The sequence below is a fragment of the Ammospiza caudacuta genome, chromosome 1, assembly GCF_027887145.1.
Source record: "Ammospiza caudacuta isolate bAmmCau1 chromosome 1, bAmmCau1.pri, whole genome shotgun sequence".
NCBI classification, from domain to species: Eukaryota; Metazoa; Chordata; class Aves; order Passeriformes; family Passerellidae; genus Ammospiza; species Ammospiza caudacuta.
In genome coordinates this window covers 23,295,151-23,321,598 of record NC_080593.1, presented here as the reverse complement: position 1 = coordinate 23,321,598, position 26,448 = coordinate 23,295,151, and the positions used below count along the sequence as shown (strand labels likewise).

Below are 26,448 nucleotides of genomic sequence, written 5' to 3'. Positions count from 1 at the left end.
CTTTATCTGCAAGACTTAAAAGACTTCAAAACAGCCTAACTCACATAAAGGTGACATTATCAGCCATTAGACAAAAGCCAGCCTGAGTTTAAGGCCTGCAGACTGCTGGGGAAAAACCAATAGCTGCCACAGAGCCCTATCACATAAGGAAATGACACCTTTGGATCAGAAAATGTGGACACCTGCTTGTCCATTACTTTTCTGTTCTGAGTAAGAGAAAGGGAAAACAATGAACATTAAATTTCTTTCCATCATGAATATATTTAAGAGTCATTCTTCAATGAACAATTTAATATACTCTGAAGCTTTAAGAGATTTGCTTTAAGTGGACTCAGCAAGCAGAAGGGCCTTGCTGTGGGTGCCAAAGAGGTTTTAACCTGTGTGAAAACAAGCCAGAAACTCACTGCGGCCACAAAACGCAACCAGCAAAGAAACTGCTCATATAAAAGGCCCAGAGGTTTTCACAATCACACATCAAAATTAACACTTTATTCTCTGGTAGTTAAAAGCTGAGGATGACACACTGCAAACACTTCAACAAAAGGCATTCTAAACACTTGTATAGTTTTTATCATGTAGCAGAGACCTGAAGAAGAAAACTATCCTTTTTACTGACACATAGCCTTTAAAGAAGTCAGCCACTTGCAAAATAAATTTTGTCAAATAAAATAGCACCCACAACGCAAAACATTTGTCTAAATATACAACTTAAAAGATTTTTATGCAATAGGGAAAAAAGATTATTTTCTTCTAAATTTCCTCAATTTGCTCCACTGACCTTTCTTGAAATAGTTTTTATATTATATATTACTATTAAACAACTTTCATTTTTGCATCAATCCCACAGCAGGCAATATTTTAAGCATGCCCAATATAAAGCTTACTTAATCACCTAATTTCCAGTTGCACTCCTATAATACATCATTTATCCCAGTGGAAATCAGTATCACTGAATGGTCTACAATAATTTTCTTACTCTAAGTAAGCACAGGAAAAGAAGTTATGAATATAATGTATTATTTGCTTACTATCATCTGTATATAAGGCCCTCTGTGCACAACCCTGCATTGTGTACATACCACAAAGCAGGGCTACATAAAGATAAGGCTACACATTTAAGAGCCTGCACTTGCAAGTATCATTTATGGTTACACATCTGCTTCTCAGAATAGTGACCACACTATTGTTGAAGTCCTACACCACTTCACGTGCTGATAAATCTGAAATAGCACAATTCAGCTATTTACAAGGAAAATACATTCTAGGCTTCTTATTTTCATTTCATTCCACACTTACATAACTATTAGTGCTCCATATCAGAGGCATGAACAGGTGGCTCTGAGCATGGGGCACCCAAGGGTGGGCTGGGGGAGCAGCCTGCAGGGAGGCAGCCCACACCTCCCTGAGCAGGGCTGCTCCTCTGCCCCACCACCACCAGGCTGCCCTGCATCATCAGAGCAGCTGACCCACAGGCAAAGGGTGACAGAGTTACCCCTCCAGGCAAAGCAGAGCTGGGCATGGTTTGTGTAATGATAAATCTATGTGTCCTGCACAGACCCAACCTAAAATGCCAACCTTTCTGTTTTGTGCAATACTCAAAGAGCCTTTTGTGGAATACCTGAAGGCCACTGCTCATATTAGTCAAAACAGAGATTAAGATCTCCAAATATATTTGCTCAGGCATTCCAGAACCCTGCCCCAGAGTCTACTAAGAGTAACAGGGTCAGTGAAGCAAGTGTTGAGCCAAATGAGTAATGCTTGGAGTCAAGAAAACAGCTGGGCAGACACAGATGTTATCTAGGTTGCTCTTTTAGACAAACAAAACATTAAGGGCTCTGATTCATACTCTGCAATAAGCTCTGTCAGAACACCAGCTACTGGTGCTGAAGATCCAGGTGATGCTAGAAAGATCAGACAGCAAGGAAAAAAAAATCCAGCACACACAATCATTTTCAAAGGCACATACACTTTTGATATCAGGGATTTACATAACAGCTTCTCTGCACCAAAAATAAAGTCAGCGCCATTTTTCCCAGAATCTTAGCCAACCTTCCCTCCAAGGACAAGAACAGGGAATGCTGTCAAACATTGAACCTTACAATTTTCCTTGGTACTGTGATCCTGCATTAGCACCTGGCATCCTCATCTAAACAGTTCATGGCAACCACAGCACCTCTGACAAACTCTGGCTATAGAAAAAAGACAGGCATGCTGCAAAGCAGTTTCTAGGTAAGAATGTGGTTACATGCATAAGCAGATTATCAATCATGTTACAAATGTGGAAATGTCTTCACTGTATTTGAAAACACCATAATAAATGTAAACTTCATTTTCTATCAGGAACAGGGCATCAGGGGAAAAGAATCACACCTGAAAGAAACTAAAAATATTTTAAATTCTATAAGAAATAGTGAAAGGATATTTTTTCTCTTTCAAGCATTTCCAGACAGCCTGAAGTAAGAACTCATGCTTGCAAAGTAGACTTAAACTAAGTACTGACCTGTTCCTTTTGGGTGACATGAAGCCCATTAGAAATGGAGACTGCAGAAGGTCCCTGATGACCAAAGATTGTTGTACTCTTCTTCAGGAAAAGACCAAAAGGACAATCAAGGAACTACAAATTAATCACTTAGGTCCTTGGAAAAATCATGAAGCAAATCCTCTTGGAGCATATTTCCAGGCACAAAACAGGGGTAGTGACTGGCAACAGACAGCATGGATTCAGCAGGGGTAAATCTTACCTGAATAACAAAATTGTCTTCTCTGCTACAAATCTTGACTGGATTTCTGGACAACATGAGAGTGGTGAACATCACTCACTTTAACTAGGTTTTGACAGACTCATACAGCATTTCTGCATTCAAGTTAAGATGTAACATTCTGGATGGGTAGACAACTAGCTGGACTAAAAAATGTTTAGCAAGCTGTGCCAATGGGTTGTACTGTCCCTGCAAGCTGGTGACAAATGGGGGGCTGCAGGGGTCCATCTGGGGACACGCCCTGTTTAATACCCCTATCAACAACCTGGAGGGGATCAGAGTGCAGCTGGTGGGGTGGGATGTTGGTATCCAGGGCTGCTATCCAGAAAGTCCTGCACAGGCTGGAGAAATGTTCTGATGGAAACTTCATGCAGTTCAACAAGGACATTTAAAAGTTCAGTGTCTGGGAGTAAAGAGATCCCAAACATTGTCCCCTCCTTCCAGTGCTGTGGATGAGTGCATGGGCCAGTTCTGCAGACACAGTCCTGAAGAGGGTGGCAGACTGAGGCTCCACAAGAGCCCACAGCAGCAGTGGGGGTCAGTAGCTGGAACAGGAGCCAGGGAAGTGACCCAGCACCTCTGCTCAGCACCTGTCTGACCACCAGAATGTCAGTAATCTACATTACTGACACCAGTCTGGGCCCTTCAGTACCAGGCACTGACAACAGTTCAATGGAGAGCACCCTGGGCTGGGGGCTACAGAACCTGTCCTGTGAAGGGGGTATGACAGTCCAGGGTTTGCTTAGCCTGGAGAAGAGACATTTTCAGGAGAACAGCAGCTTCCCAGTACCCATTATCTACAAGGAGGTTATGAAAACACATATGAGCCCTTTATGATAACGTATAATGGGAGGAAAAGGAACAACAAGCATAAACTTGTTTATGAAAGAGGGGACATAAGGAGAAACTTTTCAACTCTGTTGACAGCCAAGGATCAGCACAGGTTATTCAGAGAAGTGGTGCAATTTCTATCTTTGGAGGCTTTCAAGATCAATTGGAAAAATCTGAGTAATCTGGTCTAATTTCATAGCTGATCATGTTCTATAAGAGATTTCCTCAGGTCCCTCTTGACCTGAATTATGACATAGTTCCATAGAGTTTCTTTCTACTGCTGCAAAAACTGTCCCTGCAGTAGGGTGCTTCTGGTAACTCCCTGGAAGTTGAAAGGGCACAGTATTGAGTCAGATGGTGATGCTAACTAGACTACTCAGTCCAATTCATCTACTTACACTTGAAAGATTTCCAAGTGAGAGCTGGAATCTAACAGGAAAAAAAATCTCCACATTATTTCTTAGTTACTCGAATGTATACATTTGTCTTGCTTAGAAAATCACAAAGCAGCTCTGATAATCCCTGTTTAGTTACAATAGGATACACAACTTTTTATTTTGCTTTGTAAAAGGTTTCAATATCTACAAATGAAAGTCTTTGTGAGTCTGGTATCTTTCCTACATAATGAACAGAAACTGGCCAGCTCCCAAGCAGCCTCACTGCAGAGGCCAGTCAGGGGAAATGAATGCAGGAGAAAGGGAAGGTCCTTTCCTAAATGTGGATGTACTGATTCAGAGATACTCAACACTCAGCCTTTCAAAAGAAGAAATGTAAAATTTGCCTGTTCAAGCTGGAAAAATACGTCCTAGAAGAAGCACCTTTAATTTCAGAAGGAAAAATTCCCAGCCTATTCAACTCACCATCATGAACTGAGAGTTTTCATTTCATAGCACACAAAATTAGCCAGCTACTACACTTCCTAGAAGAGAAAGAAACTTGTAACTTTTAGCCTGTGCTGCTAGTGACAGGTAAATTTCATTCCCAAAACACGGTGATGTTTTATTAAAATTCTCCCCAAGGTAAAAATCAAGGTGTTGTTGTGTCAGCTTTTTATGCAGCAATTCAGCAGCTGAACATTTGCATTAATTGAGTATGATACTGGTGATGATTCTCCTCTGCAATCATTGGATATGCTCCATTTCTCCTCCAGATGGTCTTCTCCCAAGTCCACAAAATTGTCTGGGAAGCTGATAACCTTTTACAAATTGACGATTATCCTAACAGCAACTATATTTTCCTAACATTTGCAGAATCAATAAAATACTGGGGTTCAGTTATTTTCCTTGTATATTTTGACATTTTGTTTTGGATTGGGGTTGGTTTTAGGGTTTTTTGGGAGGGGGGTTTGTTGTTTTGTTTTGAATTTTTGTTTGGTTTTTTTTTTTCTTTTTAAGTACATCACCAGAATCACGCTAATGAAATTATCAGATTGAAGAAAAATAAAGAAAGAAAAAAATCAGGAGGAATCACATCCCAGGTCTCTATCTGGGGAGTTGCCTCACTTGTTGGGGAGTGAAGAATGAAATCTCACACTACCTAAACATGCTGAGCATCACTCTACTCCAGATGGAGGGAATAAAATCCCAGCACTGCAATGGTGGCAGACATCCATCCACTGGAGTAAACTGCTCATTGTGGCATGGGAGGTCAACAAACTGTTAAGGATTAACCCCAAAATCACCACTGAGAAACCTGAACAGAAACAAAGACAGGGTTACAGAAATTTCCAACACTCATCTGCACTTAGCTGCCTTTCCCTCTGTATGAAATCTGAATATTTTATCAGTTTGATGTGTTTTTTCCTCCCACCTATGTAACACAGAAAACAACAGTTGACTAAAAAGCAATAGCTGGTCCCGCCGAGGGTTATGTTTTCATTACTGGTCAAAATCTAGAATTAGTTTTATAAACACTGTGTAATTGACCTGTGAGGTTCAATAGCTCAGAACATATTGAACAAAGAGCTTAGCAGTATCCAAGAAGGGATTGAACATAATGATTAATAGCCTCTGTAACTGGACTAAAAATTGGAAGAACCTCAGTCTTCATGCTCCAGGGCACAGACAACCAGCTGAGATCAAGCATAAATTTCTGCCCACTGTATTACTGTGAAATTATGTGCACTGGGAATAGTTCACAGCTTTAGAGACTTGCAAGACTTTCAGTTTCTTCCACTGGATGGAAAGTACCAACATTCATCCCTAAACATCTCAGAAAGTAAGACTCTCAGGGAACAGCTGCCTAAATTGAAACAGTTTCTGACAATTGCCCATCTCATCAGATTTTAAACTTTTTAAAATAGCTAATGCTCCACAATATCATTAGAAAACTGACACCGAAACTCACTACTTTTCCTTGGTGATTGGGAAAGGCAGCCACACCACAGACAACCTCAGTCACCACCCCTCCACCCCAAAACACACACAGACAACCACAAAATAAAAGATTCTAGCCAAATCCTTTTTTAATGAAAACTGGTTGCTCCAGCTTTTCTTAATTACTCTGCTCTTATGAGAAAGAAGCTGATTTTTTAGTAAAAAATAATAAAGAACTTGAAATCTTTTCTAGTTTTCACTCAAAAACTACTTCTATTTACATAAGACAAGGTTGTGTTCTACCCACATTTTATTTCTCCAATTCATACTTCCATGGGCTGTATTTCTTATCTGAATTAGGCTTTCTGCCATAACTCTATATGGCATTCCCATATCATGTTTTCCTGTTGAAAGGCATCACACCGGAGTTAGAGGCAGACTTGGCAGTCCAGGAAATAGATCCACTGTGCAGCAACTGCCTGTTAACTTGGGTTAAAGCTGCACTGGCAGTTCCAAACCCAGTAATTTGGGAAAATACTATTATTCATCCAGATTGTCTAAACAGGTAAGAATTCTCTCAGCTGTATCATTTACACTGATTCTATGGTTCTTTTGATTTCAAACTTCAAGCATTTACATATCTATTACTATTTTGAACAGTTATCCTTCCATATCCATCCCAATGCAATCAAATTTGCCAAAGCTTGCCACAGATTTTTGCAGTTCCAGTAATATTTTATTCTTTACTAGTGGTCTCTGAAATCCTTCTTGTTTACCAGAATCTTCCACAAACAGAAGGATATTGCAACACAATGACCCATTCTAGCAATTTTGCTACTGACATAAACATTTGGTGTATGGGCTTTTTGACCTTATGACTTCAATAAAGATCAAGTTCTCCAATAAAAAGTACATTCTTATTGTGTAATAAATAAAAATATAAATACAAAACACACTAAATATATTAATATTATAAGGTTAAAAAATAATTAATCATGGACAGAAAGTGGGCAGAGAGAACTTCCATTGCCATTAACATCGGAAAAACCAAAATATTGCCATGTAACAAATGAGAAATTATTCTTATGGCAACAAAGATACAACAAAAGCAGAGTAAGAATGTGGGTTTTATCCATGCAAGACAAGGGCAAGCTACCCATCACTGTCTGTTTGGAAATCTGGACAGGAACCTTCTTGATGCAAGTCAAGACTATATTAAACTGACAAGATATTTTAATTCTCCACTATAAAGAAGAAGCTGCAAAGCCTGAAGCCTTAGGGATATAGCACTTAAAATGTAAAGGGAAAATAAAGCAGAATTTCTGAATTCTTATAGAAATTCTGAGCCAGTGAGACAAAACATGGAAAACATTACAGAAATTAAACAGCATGTGTCACCATGCAGGAAAGCACTGGAAGGAAAGGAGGACATGAGAAACAAGGAGTTGAAGGACAAACATCTAACAATTTTATATTCAGTTACTTAGAGTCACACAGACTCTGAGGATGTCTGACACTCCTTTGTTCAGGTGAGAATAATAAGGTATCCTCACCTAAGGGTGGTGAAAAAGTCTTAAGGGGGAACTGGAAGTATTGGTATGAAAAAAATAAGAGCTGCAGCAAGAGCCTCCCAATGTTTAAATATGCTTAATTGGAAGACAGATTGATACACAGGGCTCTGCAACTTCATTGTGCATCAGAATGTCAATGTCACAAAACCAGCTGAATGCATCTTGTTCCCACTCTTCTTCCATGACATTTCAGTCAAAATCCTTAATATCCATTCCTTAATGGTGCTGTGGGCATAGTTAAATCTCAGGGGGAAGAAAGTAAGTTGTTGGGTTTTTTTTAATTGCCCTGTTTCAGAAGGGTCTAGCTCAATTTGGACACAAATGTCAAAGTAAGGTACTCCATAAAGCAACAGTGACAGAATCTAGGCAGCAGAAACACCATAAAATGTAGTATAAAATGTTTTTTTCCTTCCCCATTGTTTCCTTCATTTCAACATCTTCAGGAAAATAAGATACAAGAAATAGCCTAAGTTCTTTTTTTTACTGTAGGGTCACTCAATGAGTTTTCACTATTTATTCATTTATCTTCATGACAGAATTTCTCCCAAGAGACCGAGACAACCTTCTCAAAGCTGTCCTAGTATAAAACAGAATGCAAACATTAACATCACTTGAACAGTTTTCAAAGCAGTACCATGTTCTGCCCACATATATCCGTGTTCAATTCTCAGTACCTTCACCAGGCACTGCTCACAGCTGCCAATTGCTGGCCTCTAAAAACCCAAAAACGAATGAAGCCCAGCTCATGAGGAACAAAAACAAGTACATCAGCTGCAAGCACACACACCTCAGAGCACACAAGCTGCAGCCACCAGACCTTGGCATGGAAGATGAAAGTATTGCCCTCCTTCCAAGAGAGAAGGCAAAATAAATCACCATAATGTAGAGAATTCTGGAAGATCAAAATCACTGTATGAGATAAGGTGGTCTACAGGATGAATGGAGTTAACAGAATTATGTTTGTTTTCAAGACAAAATTAGAACAGGGCTGTCTTTTCCAGTGGCCAGGAAAAAAGGCATGAAAGCAAAGTGGGTCCCAGTTCCTATTCTGGCCTAGGATAATTACTAAGAAGAATCTGGAATGTTTTATCTGGAATCTCTTCTGAACAACACAACTGCCCACAAGAATTTTGTTACTACTATCGTTCTGATGCTTCAGTATCAAAACTTGTTTTAAAAAACCCCACACATTAAAAACTACTTTCTCAAATTAAAAAGTTGTTCATTAAAACTAGTGGCCAGAGCTTTACCAATTGTATACAAATATATTAGTTTTTTATATGATGCAAAGTCATATATGTATAAACATGCTGCACAGTATCTGTGTAATAAAACTACATTTAGTGCTGCATATTTGCCTGCCACTTCTTCTATGAATGGAAAGATGGTGCCCCCAAGAAAACAACCAAGATCACCTAAATATTTTCATGTCTTACATCAGACTTCAAAATGTGCAGAAGAGGAAGCAATTTTTCATGTGATTTTTTGAATAGCTTCTCTGTATTTCTTGAACTGCTCTTGACCAATGCCTCGGCATTTTTTTGGAAGCCAGTCAGTAGCTGGGAGGAAGGAAAGTCTGAGAAAACAGACAAAATGTTCTGTACTTTATTATTTGTCATGAAGTGCATCTCTGATCCTTACCACTTTGTACTATCACAGGCTAGGACAGCGATGTATCATTATGCTCACACACGCACACAGATGAAAAGCTTAAACTACATGTTTAATTCTCAATTACATCTACCTGCAGAAGCCTTGTTTCAAATATTTGTAAGCATGTGCTATAGATTCACTTCAACTCAGGACTGCATTTGTAATGCAAACTGGCCTAGTCCAGGAAAGAGATTGAATTGCAATTCATTTTGAATTTTTCTTTTTAAATCTTTCCATCTGATCCAGCCCAACTGCACACACCACTACAGCTTTCATTTTTCCACTCTGATGGGTATAAATTACTAAAACATCATCAAATCCACAGAAATTAAAAAGCAGTTCCAGTTTTAGCACAGTGGGCTGGTAGCTCTGTGCACACAGTTACTTCCCCCAGCTCTCCCCACTGTCACTGCTACCAGCTCGCTCTTTCCTTATGGGAGAGTTTTCATTTTCCCTCTTTCTTCTCCCTCAGAGACAAAGTTTACTGTACACCACTTGGGCACAGAGATAGGCAGTAGAGACTTCACACTTGCAGGCCCTTGCCAACCACTCATTAGTATTTTCTTCACACATTTTCAAGTGAAAATAGCTGTTACAATTACTAGCACTGGACAGATGCTACAGTCACTTTAGCTAAGTACAGAATTACACTATTAACACCTACTTCTCAGCAGAAAAATGTCACTTGCACTGCAACAGCCACCTAAAAGAGCCATCCATCTCCATGGATCAGCTAATAGATTTTTGGCTGCAGAGCCCCCTCGGTCACAAAAGGCCAGCAGCAGAGATGAGAGCAGGTCTAAGGAGCAGGAGCTGCAGCTGTGAGGCTGCCCCAAGTGCAAAGCAAAGCTCCCGCCTGAGAAGCATCCATTCGGTACATGGGCTTGGCCATCACTTTCCAGTGAAAATTCCACCCCATGGATGAGCTTTCTCCTAAATGAATGGCAAATTATACACCCATGGAGTGCCAGCTGGTATTGTTTCTCTGTAGTTTTCCTTCAGTTTCCCTCTCTCTCCCCTCAATTAATACAACGATATTCATGCCCTGTCATGTCTTACTGCTTAATTATGTACTTTGCAGAACAAAGCTTTAAAAATGAGACTATCAAGCTGGAGGGGGGAAGGGGGAAGAGCAGGACAACCAGATGTGCAGAGAGAGAAGGAAACAAAGGGCATTTCAAAAGGAGAGTGAGAGAATTAGGATTTGTGTGGGGATGAAAGGATGGGAAGACAGAAATAGAACACGAAGATGCACATAAGGCTTACTGGTTCATTCACTTTAATTTATAAAAAGGTATATGCTGCATTAAATAATTCATCTGCAGTTATCTAAAATAATTCAATGAATAGTTGGAGCTGTTTGTTGTGAGATCTCAACCTGCTTCCATTTCATGAAGCAATAGATACATGCTTCTTGCTGGCAGAGAAAGAACTCTGCATTGTTTTACAAAACTGGGGAAAAAAACAAGGTAAATGAAAAATATATGGGCAAATCTTGGTTTAGAAGGCATATTTTAGTCTTTAGAGTTAAGTTAAAAGATATTACAAAGACCTGCTGCACCAATATTTACTTCATTCACAATAAGACAGTTTTTCACACATCCATTTCATCTCAACTTTCTTTATCAAGTGTAAATTTTATATTGTGAGTGCTAAAATTTATTTTGCATATACAGTCAAGACAAGGTATTTAATTAATGAAACAGCTGTTTTATCTTCTCTTACAACTTGAATGCTGTGTATATTGTGGTACAACAGGCAGTAGGGACTCCCAGAGCAAAGCTCTGGAATTAGTTTTAGGTTGGACACAACTACTGGAAACCAATTTGTTCAAAAGCATTCAGGCTCACTGTAGTCCTAAAATATTCTTTAAAAAACAATTACTAATCCTTGCAAGTATAATATATTTTGGCATGTCAAAAATGTTTTGTACCAAAATTTTAAAAAATTCAGGGAAGGAGAAAGATTTTTTCCACTTGAATAGGAAGGGACCAACAGAGCTCTTCAGATCCCCACTAATCACAATTTTACAGCACAATTCCATGCCCAGAGTGACCATTACGGGAAATTAGGCTTTTCTAGTTTTCCAGTTTGTACAAAACTATTTAGAATCCAGCTGTTGCCTCCTGCCAGTGCCAAGGGAGCTTGTTGGCAAGGGGAGGTTTATTGATCATGAGTTACTGTGTCATTTGCTCAGGTGGTAACATAATAGTTTGGAGTTGGACATTTTTATCCTTCCCAACACATCACAGAGAAAAAAATAATTTTGAGGTTCCCATTTCCTTTACAATTTTGAAATCCTTTATTCAACTGCAGTATTCAGTTCTCAGAATTACTGTGTAGGCAGAAAATTCTCCCTGATCCTGTATGAATAATAAATTATTCCACATCCACTTCAATTCTATTTGTATAAATATTTTGTAGGAAACAGCTTGCTTAATATTGATCTACTACTTCTGGTTTCACACACCATATACAATGCTTTTCAAATGTTTGCTGAACATGATTCTCCTGTATTGAACACAGACACAGAGAGGTGGATTTTCCTTCAGCCTCTTGCTGGTGCTAAGCACAGAAGGAACAGCTTTACAAATGAAACTGACAGCTACAAGACAATTTGTAAAACAGAAGCTAATATTCTTTTTGGACAACAGAATTAACAGAAGCATTGACTTTTAAGCAGCTTTTAATTTTAATCTACTTTAAAGTTAAGCAATGACAGTCTCATTTCATAGTAGGAGCCTTCAATATAAGAAACTGTCCTGTCTGCAGAGAGGGGGCAGAGCTCAACACTGTGCGGTCATAGCTATATTGCTATTTTATACCACGCACATCACCACCAAGAAAAGCTGAACACTGGGAATGCCCCCTTTGGCCTCCTCCTCTCCAGCAGTGTTAAACTACCACAAAAATAAAAATCAAAGAGAACTCATTTGCTTGCCCATATTTTAATGTAATATTCTCCAATCTGAAGTCACTTAACTTCTCCCACAATAGACTGCATTAACATTCTATTGCACTAAAGAAGCCTAGTATAAGTGAAAGTGGATCCATTGAAAGAACTGTTTCAGTTTGTTTTGAATCAGATTAAGAATAGATTAAGAAACAGCCTTTTAAATTTTCTTCTGACTATGCTATTTTTATTATCTAGCTGTCTTTGTGAATTTCCATGTACTAAAACACCTAATGTAACAGAGCATGAATGAAGGTTGTGAGAATCAATTTTAATGCAAAGAAGCCCGTTCAAAAAGGAGATACTCAACATTAAAATTTCCAGTATAAAAAAACAAAGTAAGCTTGGCTAAATCTTTACTGCAAAAATTAGGACATAGAATCATCTAATCATAGAATAATTTAGTTGGAAAAGAACTTTAGGACCATCCATTCCAACTGTTAATGTAAGACTGGCAAGGCCATCACTAAGCCATGTCCCCAGGCATTACACCTACATTTTTAAGTCTTTTTAATGTTTTTTTTTTACATTTACTCTTTTTGCATCTTTTAATACCTTCAGGGATGGTGATTCAACCACTTCCTTGGGCAACCTGTTCCAATGCTTGACAACCCTTTTATCTGAAGAATTTTTCCTAATAAGCAATCTAAACCTCCCCTGGTGCAACTTGAGGCCATTTCCTCTCATCCTGCCCACTTGTTACCAGGCGTAAGGGGCTGCCCCACACCTGGCCTCAGACTTTTCAGGCAGCAGTGCAGAGCAATGACATCTTCCCTGAGCCTCCTTTTCTCCAGGCTAAACACCCCCAGCTTCCTCAGCTGCTCCTCATCAGTCTTGTGCTCCAGGCCCTCTCCCAGCTTAGTTGCCCTTCTCTGGACATCATTTTAATGTACCACAACTGAGCCCAGCATTTGAGGTGCAGCCTCAGCAGTGCCAGGTACAGGGGGCAGTCACTGCCCTGCTCCTGCTGGCTGCACTATTGCTGACACAGGCCAGGATGCCACTGGCCTTCTTGGCCACCTGGGCACACCCTGGCTCAGGTTAAGCCACCTGTTGACCAGCACCCCAAGGTTCTTTTCTAGCAGGTAGCTTTCCAGCCACTCATTCCCAATCCTGTAGCACTACAGGGGGTTGTTGTGACTCAAATGAAACACCGGGTACTTCACCTTTATATATATGACCTCATACCACTGGCCTTGGCCCATTGATCCAGCCTGTCCAGATCCCTCTGCAGAGCCTTCCTATCCTCCAGCAGATCAAAACTTCCACACAGCTTGGGGTCATCTGCACACTGACTGATCCCTGATTCAGATCATCATTAAAGATATCAAACAGTTCTAGCCCCAGTATCAAGGCTTGGGGTACCCCATTAGTGACCAGAGCCACAGACTGGAGGGAGCAGCATTCACCACCACTCTCTGGGCCCAGACATCCAGACAGTTTTTAACCCACCAAAGAGTATGCTGTCCAAGACAATCTGTGACAGTGGTCACAGGGGTCGTAGGATGAGGGAAGAGACATAGATCTGACTCTGTTAGAGAAGGCTTGATTTATTGTTTTATGATATACATTACATTAAAACTATACTAAAAGAATAGACGGAAAAGTTTCATCTCAGAAGGCTAGCTAAGCTAAGAATAAAAAGGACAAAAATGATAACAGAGGCAGCTGCCTCAGACTCTGTCCGAGTCAACTCTGCTGTGGTTGGCCATTAATTACAAACAAGCAGATGAGACCAATCACAGATGCACCTGTTGTATTCCACAGCACCAGATAACCATTGTTTACATTTTGCTCCTGAAGCCTCTCAGTTTCCCAGGAAGAAAAAATCTTAAGATTTTTAATGAAAATATGTCTGCGACTATAATCAATCAGTTTCTCTAGAATAATGCTTTGGGAAACAATGTCATAACTCTAGAGATCCTAATGATTAGGAAGCTTTCACAGTCCAAAGCCACATTTATTGGGTCTGGCTGAGATGGAGCCCATTTTCCCAGAGCAGCCCTGACAGTGCTGTGCTTTGTACCAGTAGCTAGTGAGGTGTTAACACTCTTTGGCTACTGCAGAGCAGTGCTCACACAGCATCTGCACTGCCTCTCAAACTCCTCAGCCCCTCTACCTGTCAGCTGGAGCTGGGCAAGATTTTGGGAGGGGGCAGAGCCAGGACAGCTGACCCCAGCTGACCAAAGGGATATTCCATACCATGTGGCATCTGCTCAGCAATGAAACCTAAAATAGGGTAGAGAAAGGGGTGGTGGAGAGGGACCATTTGTCATCAGAATGTTTGTCTTCCAGAGTAACTGCCAGGAGCACCGAAGCCCTGATTCCTGGGAAGCACCCTGGACATCACCTGCTGATGGGAAGAAAAGAATAAAGTCTTCTGATGTCCTTTGCTTCCATGCATGTGACCTTTACCCTATTTCACTGCCTTTGTCTTGATCTTCATGTTTTCCATCTTATTTTCTCTCTCCTCCATCCTGCTGAAGATGGGTGCGATAGAGTGGGTGGTGGGCAACTGGAGCCCAGACAAAATCAACTCACCACACTGCACAATGTTGATGTCATTCTCAGAGAAGCTTTGTTGAAACACCATGACTAATCAAAATTCTGGCCATCAAATGCCATTTGACTAATCCTGCTAAAACCACCTCAATCCAACAGGTTGTCAAATACTTTAAGTCATGCTGCACCTCATTCTTCAAGACATCTTTGGGGAGACTTGCACAATCAAGAACCAAATGTACAAAAAAAACACTCCACAGAAGAAAAATGTCTCTTTTGCCTACAAATTACATGACAACACTTTAACTCCAAAGGGGATATAAGCAAGAAGAAAGAACTACTCCAGAGACTACAACTATTTGATATGGCAGAAACAAAAGCATTCATTTTCAACAGGAGATTTCTATGGATAATTGCTGTTTCTAAAGGCAGTTCCCAGCATACAAAATATCCCAGTGCATGTCAGAGTTTTGAACATCAAAAGGCCTTAAGTAATTAAATCACTGGATGTTGTACATAAGCATTTTCCAGCTTCCTCAGTCACTGTGTAAGGTTTAATTCATTTTGAACTCACACCCAGTCAATCAAATACATACATGACACCTTTTTTCAGGGTTCTACTCTGACAATAAGAAAAATGTTATAAAAATGTTAATCTCCTGCAAAATCTATCTTACCACATTATAGCAAAGCATCAAATGACAAATCACTGACTCCTGACAATAACTGGTATACAACAAATACCACCCCAGTTCATTTGAATAGCCTTTATTTACAGCAAATACAGACAACTTACTATCAGTTTTCATACTAAAGCTCTTTAAATATACTAATTCATTAAACTGTGAGCTTGATACATTTTAAACATTTTTTCACTCTTCCCAGAGAAGTAACTGCCAGAAAAATTTTAAAGGTATTTATACAGTAAAAAAGCTGCTGTAGTAAACCAGAAAGATGAAACATTCTTGCCCACACAAGTTAAAAGTATGAAGTTATGGACGTTAGATGCAACAGCTCAAAGCCTTATTTCCAGAGCTGGAAGTCTTAAAAAATTTCCTCAAAGCATATGCTACGCTCAACAACCACTAGACACAGTGGAATTGCTTAACTTACATATATCTGTATTAAAAAAAAAAAAGAGAGAAAACACAGATGTAAGTTTTGGGATTACCTCTTTGCAGCTTTAAATACATGCTTGTAGTTAAAACATTTCGAGCTCTGTAAGGTCCTTACCTAAATGTGGAACCAGATGCATTTAAATAGTTTGGCATATCCAAAGCAGTCCTAAGGTCCTCAGCCTAAGAGACTTTGCACAAGACTTAGGGGCCAACTTCAAAGAAGCTGCCAGCATCAAGAGAAGTTGTGTCAAAAACCTCCAAGTGCTGCTGCTGGGATTGGTTCCTAACCGTGGAGCAGTGACCCAAACTCTCAGGCCCCCCAAATTCTCACCTGCTTCTGTGAGCTCTGCGCCCTGCAGTGGGGGCAGCTTTGGCCTGTGATGGCACAGCTATTTTCAAGTCTGACTTCAAAACCAGTATTAGAGGGCATAAAATTATACAAAATTAGGCTTATTATTTCCATAAATTGCCCTTATGTCAAAAACTTCCTAGGCATCTCAACCCCTTTGTTTTTTATTCTTTTACTAAGGATGAGGTAGTTTCCTGTACTTACAAACAGAAAGCAAATTAAAATGCCCTCATTTTCATACTGACTTCCACTACCTTTTATTTGCATTTTCACATACCTCTTACCCCAATTTAAGAACACAAAAAAATTCATTAAGAAAACCCAAAATGCAATGCTTTTCTATGTATCACATACTGCTTATTAAATATAAAAAAAACAGTAACTTTTTCAAAACAGATTCACATATTTGCGCCTTAGAAGCAATGTAGCCTGCTTCCCAAAATTATAACATTCATTTGCACAGAACACTGGTAGCTACACAATTCTGTAACTGGGACTTGAACCAGGAGAACCTGATATCTACATTAGTGTAGCCTAGTTATTTACAGGTTATTTACAGGTATTGTCTGTCTATACCATAATAAGCTTTGCTATATATAGGTATATATGTTTATTCATTTACTCTCATCTAAATAGTCAAAAGATTCATATGTAAGATTTACACATAAATTTTAAGTGCACTTTTAACTTCCCCGCCATTATAGGATTGACTCTGCAATAGCAAATATTGTACACTGAGCTGCTGTTGTGCAGAGATGCTCTAAAGTAATTGAATCATTTTGTCAAAAAATATACAAAATTTAAGAGTCAGCTTAAAAATGCCTAAGTATCGAAACAGGCAGGTAACAGTTTCTTTGACTCCTCTTCCCCAATCATCTCATAAGAAAAGCTGTAATGAAATTTTACCAATTCCTTCAAGCTAACACTACAACAAAGAATTTTAATAAGTATAAAATAATCAGAAATTTGAATAAATACTGCCAAATCAAACATCATCGTTTTGATGAATTCTCTGAATGGATGAGAGCTGGCACCAAAAAGAAACTCTGAGTTGCACATAAAGGCCATTTTTCCCCTCATTTCTGTGAAGACCTAAAAACCTCAACTGGCTTCTTTGAGTTCCTGCCCCAGCTGCAGCAGAGGCACTCACCACTCTGCTCCCAGCAGCAGGGAACAGACACTTGGTCAGCCAAAGGACCATCTTGTATCCTAAGTGCCAGTGCAAACAAACCACACAAATCTAACCAAACACACAGCAGACAAGCACAGAGATTGCAGAAGTGGAAGATCATTTCTAACACCACTGCACCATCACCCCAGGTTATAATGCAGTAATCAGCAAAAAATAACAGCTTTTTAATCACAGTTTTGTGCATCCCAGTGCCACTTTTTGCTTTCAATATTAGAATGAGAGGAGGGACCTGAGCCAACTTTTTTTTATCATCTGGATCTTAATGAAGTTTATGTCCCTGCTTGCTGTTAAATTACACAGATTAGTTAAACATGAGTAAAATAAATACAATCCTTCACATCATTATATTACAAATTACCACATCTGAGAGGGAAAGCACAAACAACATGCACTTGGCATGTATGGAACATTTGCTGCCCAGGTTTGAATTCAGGACTTCTGTTCAAAAGCCTCTACCTCTTCAGCCAAAGAAATAATTTATTCAGCTGGCTGCCATTACAGGCTTCTCAATGGGAGAAAGTACCTTCTAACACTGTAGGAATACAGTGGCAATGAAACACAAGAACGAAGAATTATCTGGACTTACAGTTCATCAAATGCTTCTGAACCTGTGGCCCCAGCTGACCCTGCACACATGCACAGAAACCAAGGATGCAAAGGTATGGACATGCACAGACTGCAGCCCTCCACATTTCCACCCTGACATTGGGACTCTGCCAACCAGGTATCTTAAAGGATTTTATATATTGCAGCTCCAACCACAAGTTTATCAAACACCCATGAATGTGACTGATCTGTGCAGTTATGGGAGAAAGGATTTTTCACTTCCCCTCATCTGGAGTACATACCATTCATCTCAGCACTGCTTAGGTCAGGCACCAGTTTGCAGCTGCGTACATTTATAATGTGCTCCTATCAGGTGCTTAATATATATCCAAATCCTACTGCTAACATCATTTTAGTAGTTAATCAATCAAGCCTAAGTGTTCCCAAGTTCAAAACCAGCAGCTGCTGTGGGTTGACACAGATCCAGCGATGAACAGTGTTCAGGATCCCATACCCGATTCACCTCCACATCCAAGGATGCTCATGGTGCTCTGCAGCAAGGGCCTCAGCACCATTAGCACCATTTTTCTCCACCAATTAATTAGCTCATCAACTGAAGACAGCTCAGGGGGCATGGGATTGAAAACCTACCATCAATATAAACTGCTTTTCATAGCAATTACTGGTGGAGACAATAAATGGCCTTGCCAAAACTCAGTGTGTATCCCAATGCTACTTGAATACATCACCCTCCAAATAGGAATGAGAAGCAGATCATCTGACTAGCTTGCTCTAGATGGGGGAACACTGTACACAGCCCCACAACCTACAACCCACACCACAGACTCGGACAGCCATCAAATACTGGGGTTTTTTGAAAGAGATCCTTTTCAATTCTACTTCCCTCAATAACATAGTATCAATATTTCTTTAGTCTTTAAATGAGGCACTGATTTGATACATTATGTGCTTGAAAGACACAAAACACCACAATCACAAAAACACCTTTTTCAAAGAAACTTTTCATAAAGCAGTACCAGCTCCATTTTGCTCAATCCTTGCAAGCAATTCAGAGGCAATTTCTTTGGACAGCAGAGCAGCAACCTCTGGCATGACTCCCACCAGCTGCCTCCATTCACATGTAAACCACAAAGGTTGGAGGATATTTTCCCTCACAGACTTGTCCAAGAATGGTATGACATGATTCAGAAAGGAAAAACCCAAAGAGACATGCTATTAAAAGCTTCCCCACACATTCCCAACTAATAACTCAGTTTCCAAGTCTTTCCTTGTGTTCTCCATCATTTCCCTCTCCTGATTCTTTTACTCTGGTAACACTGCCAGGCTAGACACTTTTTTTTTTTATTCCTCTTACTCTGCTTTCTGTCTTTTGTGCTGGAAAGGAGGCTTTGTCCTATTTGTTTTCCAACATGCTGAGCACAGCTATAGGAGAATCTGCTTATTGCCTCAAAGTATTGCTCACTAATGGGTGAAATAAATAACAGTGTCTTGCTCCTTCCCTTTCCCACACTTTATTCCTTAGCAATGAAAAAGTCTTTACATCAAAAAACCCCATTTCTTCTTCTTAGAGGGGTCTCAGTAATGTTACAAAACTGAAGGAAGTGACAGTAAATACTTCAGATTTTCTCTTGCATTCTTCTAGCACATAGAACTTAATTGTACAGTCTGCAGAACTACTTTGGCAAAAGTTTTACTTTCTGAGCATGCTGATTTCACTTCAGATGGCTGACATTCCCCAGAAGAGCCAGGGAAGAAAGAAAAAGAAATATCTTGGGACTTCCCACTTCCTCTCAGCAGGACCCGGTCCCAAACCTCCTGCCCTCAAAAATATGTAATCACTATATTCTGTGTACTTTCCAGTGATACAGAAGTGCTCAAATCTGCCTTCGTAGTTTAAAAAAAAAGATACTTGTGCTTAAAGGGGAAGAAGGAGCAAGAGCAAGATCAAATTTTACAAAAAAGATCTTAAGAATCACTTTTAAAATCACTATTTTATAACTATTTAGTTCCTTTTCACTACTTGCTTTTGACCTACAAATACAAATGTTATTGATGAAAGTCAAACAGAAAATTATATCCCTCTGCATTAAGGACTTTAATCTAACAAGACTTCAGAAAGCCAAATTAACTGTCTTCCCTCATCAGATCTACCAGAGACAAGCTCTCAGGATCACAACTAGTAGGAAATTACACTGTGAAGTGGCATTTTCTTACTCTCTTTTGCTTGAATCTCATGCCCCAAGAAATAATGAATGCAATTTCAATTTATATTGACAAAATTACCTTCTAAAAAACACAGACAGCATTGATGATCAAACTGCTGATAGAATTTATAGTATATGCTCATATACTGATTTACCCACAATAAGTTATCGAGCTACTTCCTCACATCACATTTCGAAAACTAATGAACTTTTCCAGGTATTTGACTACGAACAAGTTTTTCTCTAATACTGGACACAGAAACTGCCTGGAAGCCACCAACAGCTGTGTCCCTTCAAATTTGTTTTGATCTTGAAAGGGATCAGATTTTCCTGCCCTGTTAGAAAATTCCAGATGCATTCAGATTTTTTTTCTGAGGGGCAAGACATCTTTTTTTCCCCCCTCAGTATCCTTGTGCATCCCAGCATTAATTCATTCAGATATCTTCTCACACCTGTACTATCTATGCACTACTGAACAAAGATGCCAATTAACCTGCAGAAACAACCCTACTACAATGGCCAACTTTAAAACATGGATTTCTGATTATGCATGCATGTTTTGAAATTTGTTTAAATCCCCTTCTGGGCAGAGGTTCTTCAAATACAGTCAACATTTATTTCTCATTAATTAATGGGAGCTATTCTTTACTTCAATATTATTTGAATAGTAAATGTTGAAATGCATATAAAATTAGTTGCCTTACAAAGACACAGAAATGTCTGCTTTTCTTTCTAGTGCACTGAACAGAAATTTATCATTGTCAACTGCAGCTTCCAAATGAGAGAGCTCACAGCATAAAAAAAATTGGAGTAAATCACCATAGTAGATGGAGTGCTAACATTGTCATGCCGCATTCAGAGCTTCACGTTAAAAACCCAATTCATAGATCAAATGACATTTTTGAAGTACCTAATTGTTGTCATTATTGTAACTGCAAAGGTTTCATATTGTTGTCTCCTTAATGCAAGAGTTTCATACCTTCTTGATGTTTTTCACAGACAGCTCCTCCAAGCACTGACTCTTCCTGGTCCTCACAGTGGCCATCTAACCCCAGTTCCTCTCAACCACCCAATCCACTCTTTTATAACACTCTTTTTATTTGCTACCGCTGTGGCCTGTTAAAGTCAGGCCTGCTCCTAATCTTTAACAAGCTGCAACTCTTTAGGGGGTAAGATTACTTTCTATATTTTCTTATATTCTATCCCCCTACACTTAATCACTTTTCGACATAATTTTTTCTATTATTTTTCTACTTACAGGACCTTTCCTAACTTCCTAAGCTTTTCCTACTTTTTACTCTGGGGATGATAAAATTCTGATTCACTTCACCTGAAAGCCTTATTTTCAAGAAACATATGATATTTCAGAAGACTACATCAGATCTAGGTTCCACTTGAATTACTTCATCTTCTTGTATTTCAGTTAACTGTCTGAGGAGGAGGTAGTCCATCTTTCCAAATGACTCTCCAAGTTTCTGTTTGCAGTATGATCATCTAGCTGACCCCTCTAATAGATCCTGATCCTTCAACTGGTGTCTGAAGCCATCTGTGGCCTTTCCCATTCTCTCCCCAGCATTGCTATTGATAAAAAGATGGAGTGTACCCACTTACAATTGTCCTTTCCTCTCCTCTCCTCTCCTCTCCGGCAGATGTTTCTGAAAAACATACTCTAATTTCCCCTTTATGGCATTCTCCATATCAATGGCTGTGTGCATGTTCTTTAGGCAGTCTCTGTTGAATGGAAGTTATTCAGCACATCAGAATCTGCTGGGAAAACAGGCAGATATGTGAGTAAGACATGAGATGCCTTGATGTCAGAAGGCATGAATGGATCAACTGTTTCTTTTTTGATCTGTAAACAGCTACAGAGGTCCTGGACAATGTGTCTTTGCTAGACAAATGAAAGGAAAAAAGGATGCTGTTCCTGATGGTTTCAGTGTCCTCAGACCTTTCCTCCAGACTGCCCTCTCCCAGCAAGGAAATGCCACAAAGATGTAAAGTAAAATACCGCATACCACTCATGCTAACAAAACCAGACAAACAAAGATAAGATCCAGCAAACTTCCAAGTCACATAATGAAACACAATTCAGAGGTGTGATCAGGATATAAAAAAATCATGCATACATCTGTCCAGACATCAGTGTACACCTTTCCTTTTAAATTTAATATAAAATGTGTTAAGAAACAGCAGTCACTATTAGAGGTTCTCTAGTGCCACCAGACAGCTTAATGCCATTTGGTATCATTATTCACTTAACAGTAACAGCAGAAAACATTTCTTTCATAAACCCCAGCTGTTCTGGGAAACATGGTGCCCTCAGAGCCATCAGAGCAGGAGCTTCAGCCCCCAGAGCACTGCAGAGTCAAGGTTAATGTTCTTCCAAAACATTTAAGCGATGCTGTTTGTAGTAGCCTGACCTGAGCAACAAGGTAAGGCGTGCTGCCCCTGCTGCCTGGAGCTGGTGTTCCTCACAGCAGCTCCTCTGGTGTTTGTATTTATGAGCAAAGCAGAACAGGTAACACAGCAATATTCCTGCTGCTGCTTGCACAGACTCCAGACCTCCTCTGCCTCTCACACTGTCCCCATGATGCAGGCTGAGGGTGGGCAAGGACACCGCTGGGACAGCTGGCCCCAAGTGACCCAAGGGATATTCTGTGACACATAACACGAAAAGCCATAAAAACTGGGGGTGTGAACTTTCCAAGGTAGCTGCTGCTCGGAGTCTGGTTGGGATCACTCTACCTGCGACAAGTTCTGAGTGGCTGCCTTTGCATCACTTGTGGGTTTTCTTCACTTTTCTTCACTGTTAAATAGTCTTTATCTCAACTCAAAAGGTTTTGTTGCTTTTACTCTTCCAATTCTTATCCCACTGCAAGAAGCAGGGGAAAGAGGATGGGAGGGAGGGGCTGGTAGGTGCTTAGTTGCTGTCTGGGTTAAACCCACCACATAAGGTCTTGACTAAAAAGCTCTAATGTGAAATATTTGTGAAATGTGAAATTATTGTGCTGCTTAAAATATATGTCTGTTACAGACTTAAACACTCATCACTTGCTGAAAAGAAATAGCAGAAGTATCATATTCTCAAAGTCTATGTAAACAAAGTATTTAATACAACAGCAAGTTCATGTGAGCATACTTAAGAATATAAAGAGATTCTGTATTGTAAGGTTCTTTCAGAATCCCCATCTTGTAGGGTTCAGAACCCTGGATTACCAGGAAATATCTCTGTGAATGGAAGCTGTTGGGCAGAGCACCTTTAGGAAGTGCTGCAGGTACTTTAAATAGATTTTAGTATTTAAACAACCAGGGACAAAACAGAGCAGGTCTCTTCCCAATACTACTGTAACTACAGCTTCTGTTCCAGTGTTATGTAAATATGGGCTACAACTGTAAGTTATAACTTTTCTGTGGAAAGAGGCTGCATGTCAACAGAAGTGTACATTCTATTCTTTTTTTATTTTACCTTTATTTTTGGAAGGAAAAAAATGTCATTATAAAGGAGAAAATATTGGCTAGTATTTTGGACTTCTCTATTTCCTTAAATTCAGAGCAAAACTACAACCCTAGCCCAATACAACACCCTCCCTTGTTTTTTACGTATTTCCTAAAATATTATTTTCTAAAATATTCAAATGGGAGACTAGACAAAACGACCTTCTGAACTTTCTTCTAACCAAAGTACTTTATTTCAGATGAATTTTCTGTATGCCATTTTTCCACACAGAGGTGTTCTACAGCATCAGACCCCAAACAACAGAAGCACAAACTGCACCACCACTACAAAACCTCTACAGAGTGAAAATAAAATGAAAAAAAAAAGCTAATTTGACACAAGCAGTACTCTGAAGCATAGGCACCAACACATAACAAAAGAGGAAATGAAACTGATTCCACAAAAATAGACATACAAAGCAGAAAAATGAAGCTGGCATATACAATAACCTGTGGTATATTACTATGAGAGCTACAAGCAAGATAACTGAACTGTCATACACAAAAGATTTTGAAATACAGATGATGATAAGCACAACTTTAAAAACTATGTCAAAAGTTATACATAATCTTTATTAAATATAAAGCATTATCATGTATCAAGTCAAGAAATAAAAAATACAGAAAATTAGACTGGTCAAAAATTTTCCACTTTTTTGCAAAAGCATAATGGTTTCCAGAAAGATGCCATTAAGAAAAGATTTTTCAGAACCAAAACTGGACCTAGCTGTCAACTCATGTTCGTAAAAGAGAATATTATCTGGTGATCACAAAATGCAGCTGGGCTGTGTGATACACATGCTGAAACACTATCAGCTTCTCTAGAGTGGGCTGGATCTTTAAGAAGAGGAGAGTTGGCCTCTCATCCTGTTACAGACAAAAAAAGGGATCTAAAATCTCAGTACTTTGAAGAATAGATTAAATGTTTATTTTCCAGCTCAAAATTAAGGCCTACTACACTTCTACAGTAAAGGAGCCTTTACTCACAACTCTTCCCCGATATTAACCGAAAGAACACATGCACATCTACACAAGAAAAATGCCCACAGAGACATACAGCCTTGCAGGAAACAGAATACAAACAAATTAAAGCAACAAGTCCCTGTGGTCCCATTTGGAAATACTGCACAGGAAATCCAAGTGGTAAGGTGAAACTACTCTGACTAGGAATGCAAATAGAAGCTAAATAGAAAACAGTTTAGTTGTAAGCTATTTTCAAATTTTTAAGAATTCGAGAAGGGAGAAAGAAGACAACTTCACAATAAAACACTTGCTTTTCATTAGCATTTTTGTGGAGTTTGTAAAATCTCTAGAGAATGTGTTGCCTGAATATGAAGTCACATTTTGAATACTGTGTAAGTAATAAGACATCTTCCCCTCCCTAGAAAAGACCCAGATCCTTCACTATACTCCAGTTTTCCTTCACTGTTCTTCTCTTTACCCTCTCCAGGCTATTCTACGATGGATTTGTCAGCAGCTCCAGCTCTTTTGTAAGAGACAACTCATTTCTGCAAAAAGAATTTTCTTCTCTTTTATTTATGCCAGGCATTTGAGTAAGATAAATCAGAAACTGTAAAACATGAACCAATACAAAGCCAAGACTACACCTGGAGTTTTGCCAGCAAGAGTAGCATTGTTTAACAAAATTACCCCTAAGAAACATTACCACTGTGATTTTTATGTGCCCCTAGCTCCAAACACAAAGATGCCAATATTGGATGAAGCCACTCAGCCAGTGTCTCTCAACAGATAAGCTCTGTGGTTTCTGTGGAGGGAGAGCACATACCCTTCCAGTGAGAGCCACCTCCAGATGTTTTCCATTTGTCCCCTCCTCCAACATGTGCTCTGCTGTCCCCAGACATGCTTCACTGTTCCAAATCTTGGGGAAAAACTCACCCCCACCCCAAGCCCTGCCAAGGCTTTCACAGGCCTGAAGCTCCTTCCCTGCAGCAAGGCAAAAACAGCAACATGAAATCAGTTCAGTTCTGTGGAGCTCTCCACAGAAAACTTCCCTCTGCCTGCTTACTTCCTTTTTTTACTCAACTTGTCCACATCACACATAGTTTTGTGTATCTGTAATAATTCTCTTTGGTGGTCTTTTCCAGGCTTAACAATCCTACTCTATTTGCTTTCTCCTTACAACACAGCTGTCCCATAACTGCCCTGCTGGAGTTGTCCAGCTCCAGCAAAGCCTTTCCAAGAAGGACTCTGGGGGGCACCTTGGATGACTGCAGAAGAGAGAGCACAGAAAACAGTGACACCTCATGTAAAGGCATGCAAAGGAAGAAACATCCTTGACTCCCTCTGCTATCACCTCCACAAGTCATTTCAAAGTGTCAATTTAAAATCAGAGGAGGAGCAGGGCAGCATGTCTATCATCTATAAAAGCTGAGAACACACTAGCAACATACCTGCTAGCTTCCTCTCCCAAATCCCTGTGGTTAGCATGAGGGAAATCATTTATACCAAGTAAACATGGTAAAGTTTATCCTAGATATAAATATATAAGATATAAATAAAGACAGGATTCAATGAGGAAGTAAAAACCCAACCTGCTTGACATGGATATCCGTAGTTTGAATATATTGTGTTAGAGACAGAAATTAATTTATTCTGTACTTGCATTCATATTTGGATACAACTGCTTTGTATAGCCTTAGAATAAATACCAAATTTCCCCTTAAATTTCCCCTTATGCTTGCAAGCAGACTTGTGTTTATTACCTTAAAAGATTGAAAGTCATTATGGATATTTCTAATATCCTTTGCTGCCTCTTGAACATACACTTCCTTAAAACCAGCCAATTTTTTAAAGTTTATATATAGTCAAAGATAAATGCAGCCTAAGTTAGAAAACTCATTTTCTTAGAAGAAGCCTAAAGAAGAATTCAACTGTTCATACTAAAGCATAACATAAAAGGACTTAGTAGTGTGGGAGAA

At 39.4% G+C, this 26,448-nt stretch overlaps 1 protein-coding gene across 2 annotated transcripts in view; it reads right to left on the bottom strand.

Annotated features, from left to right (window-relative positions):
• CDK14 (cyclin dependent kinase 14) overlaps positions 1-26,448 on the bottom strand; it is a 310,857-nt gene that overhangs the window by 262,566 nt on the left and 21,843 nt on the right. Inside the window, exon 3 of one of the 2 annotated variants that reach the window (XM_058806840.1) lies at positions 21,626-21,781. The exons of the other annotated variant lie outside the window; for it this stretch is intronic. The gene's annotated coding sequence lies outside the window, so the exon portion shown is untranslated. The remainder of the gene's footprint in view (positions 1-21,625; positions 21,782-26,448) is intronic. 2 annotated transcript variants of the gene reach the window in all.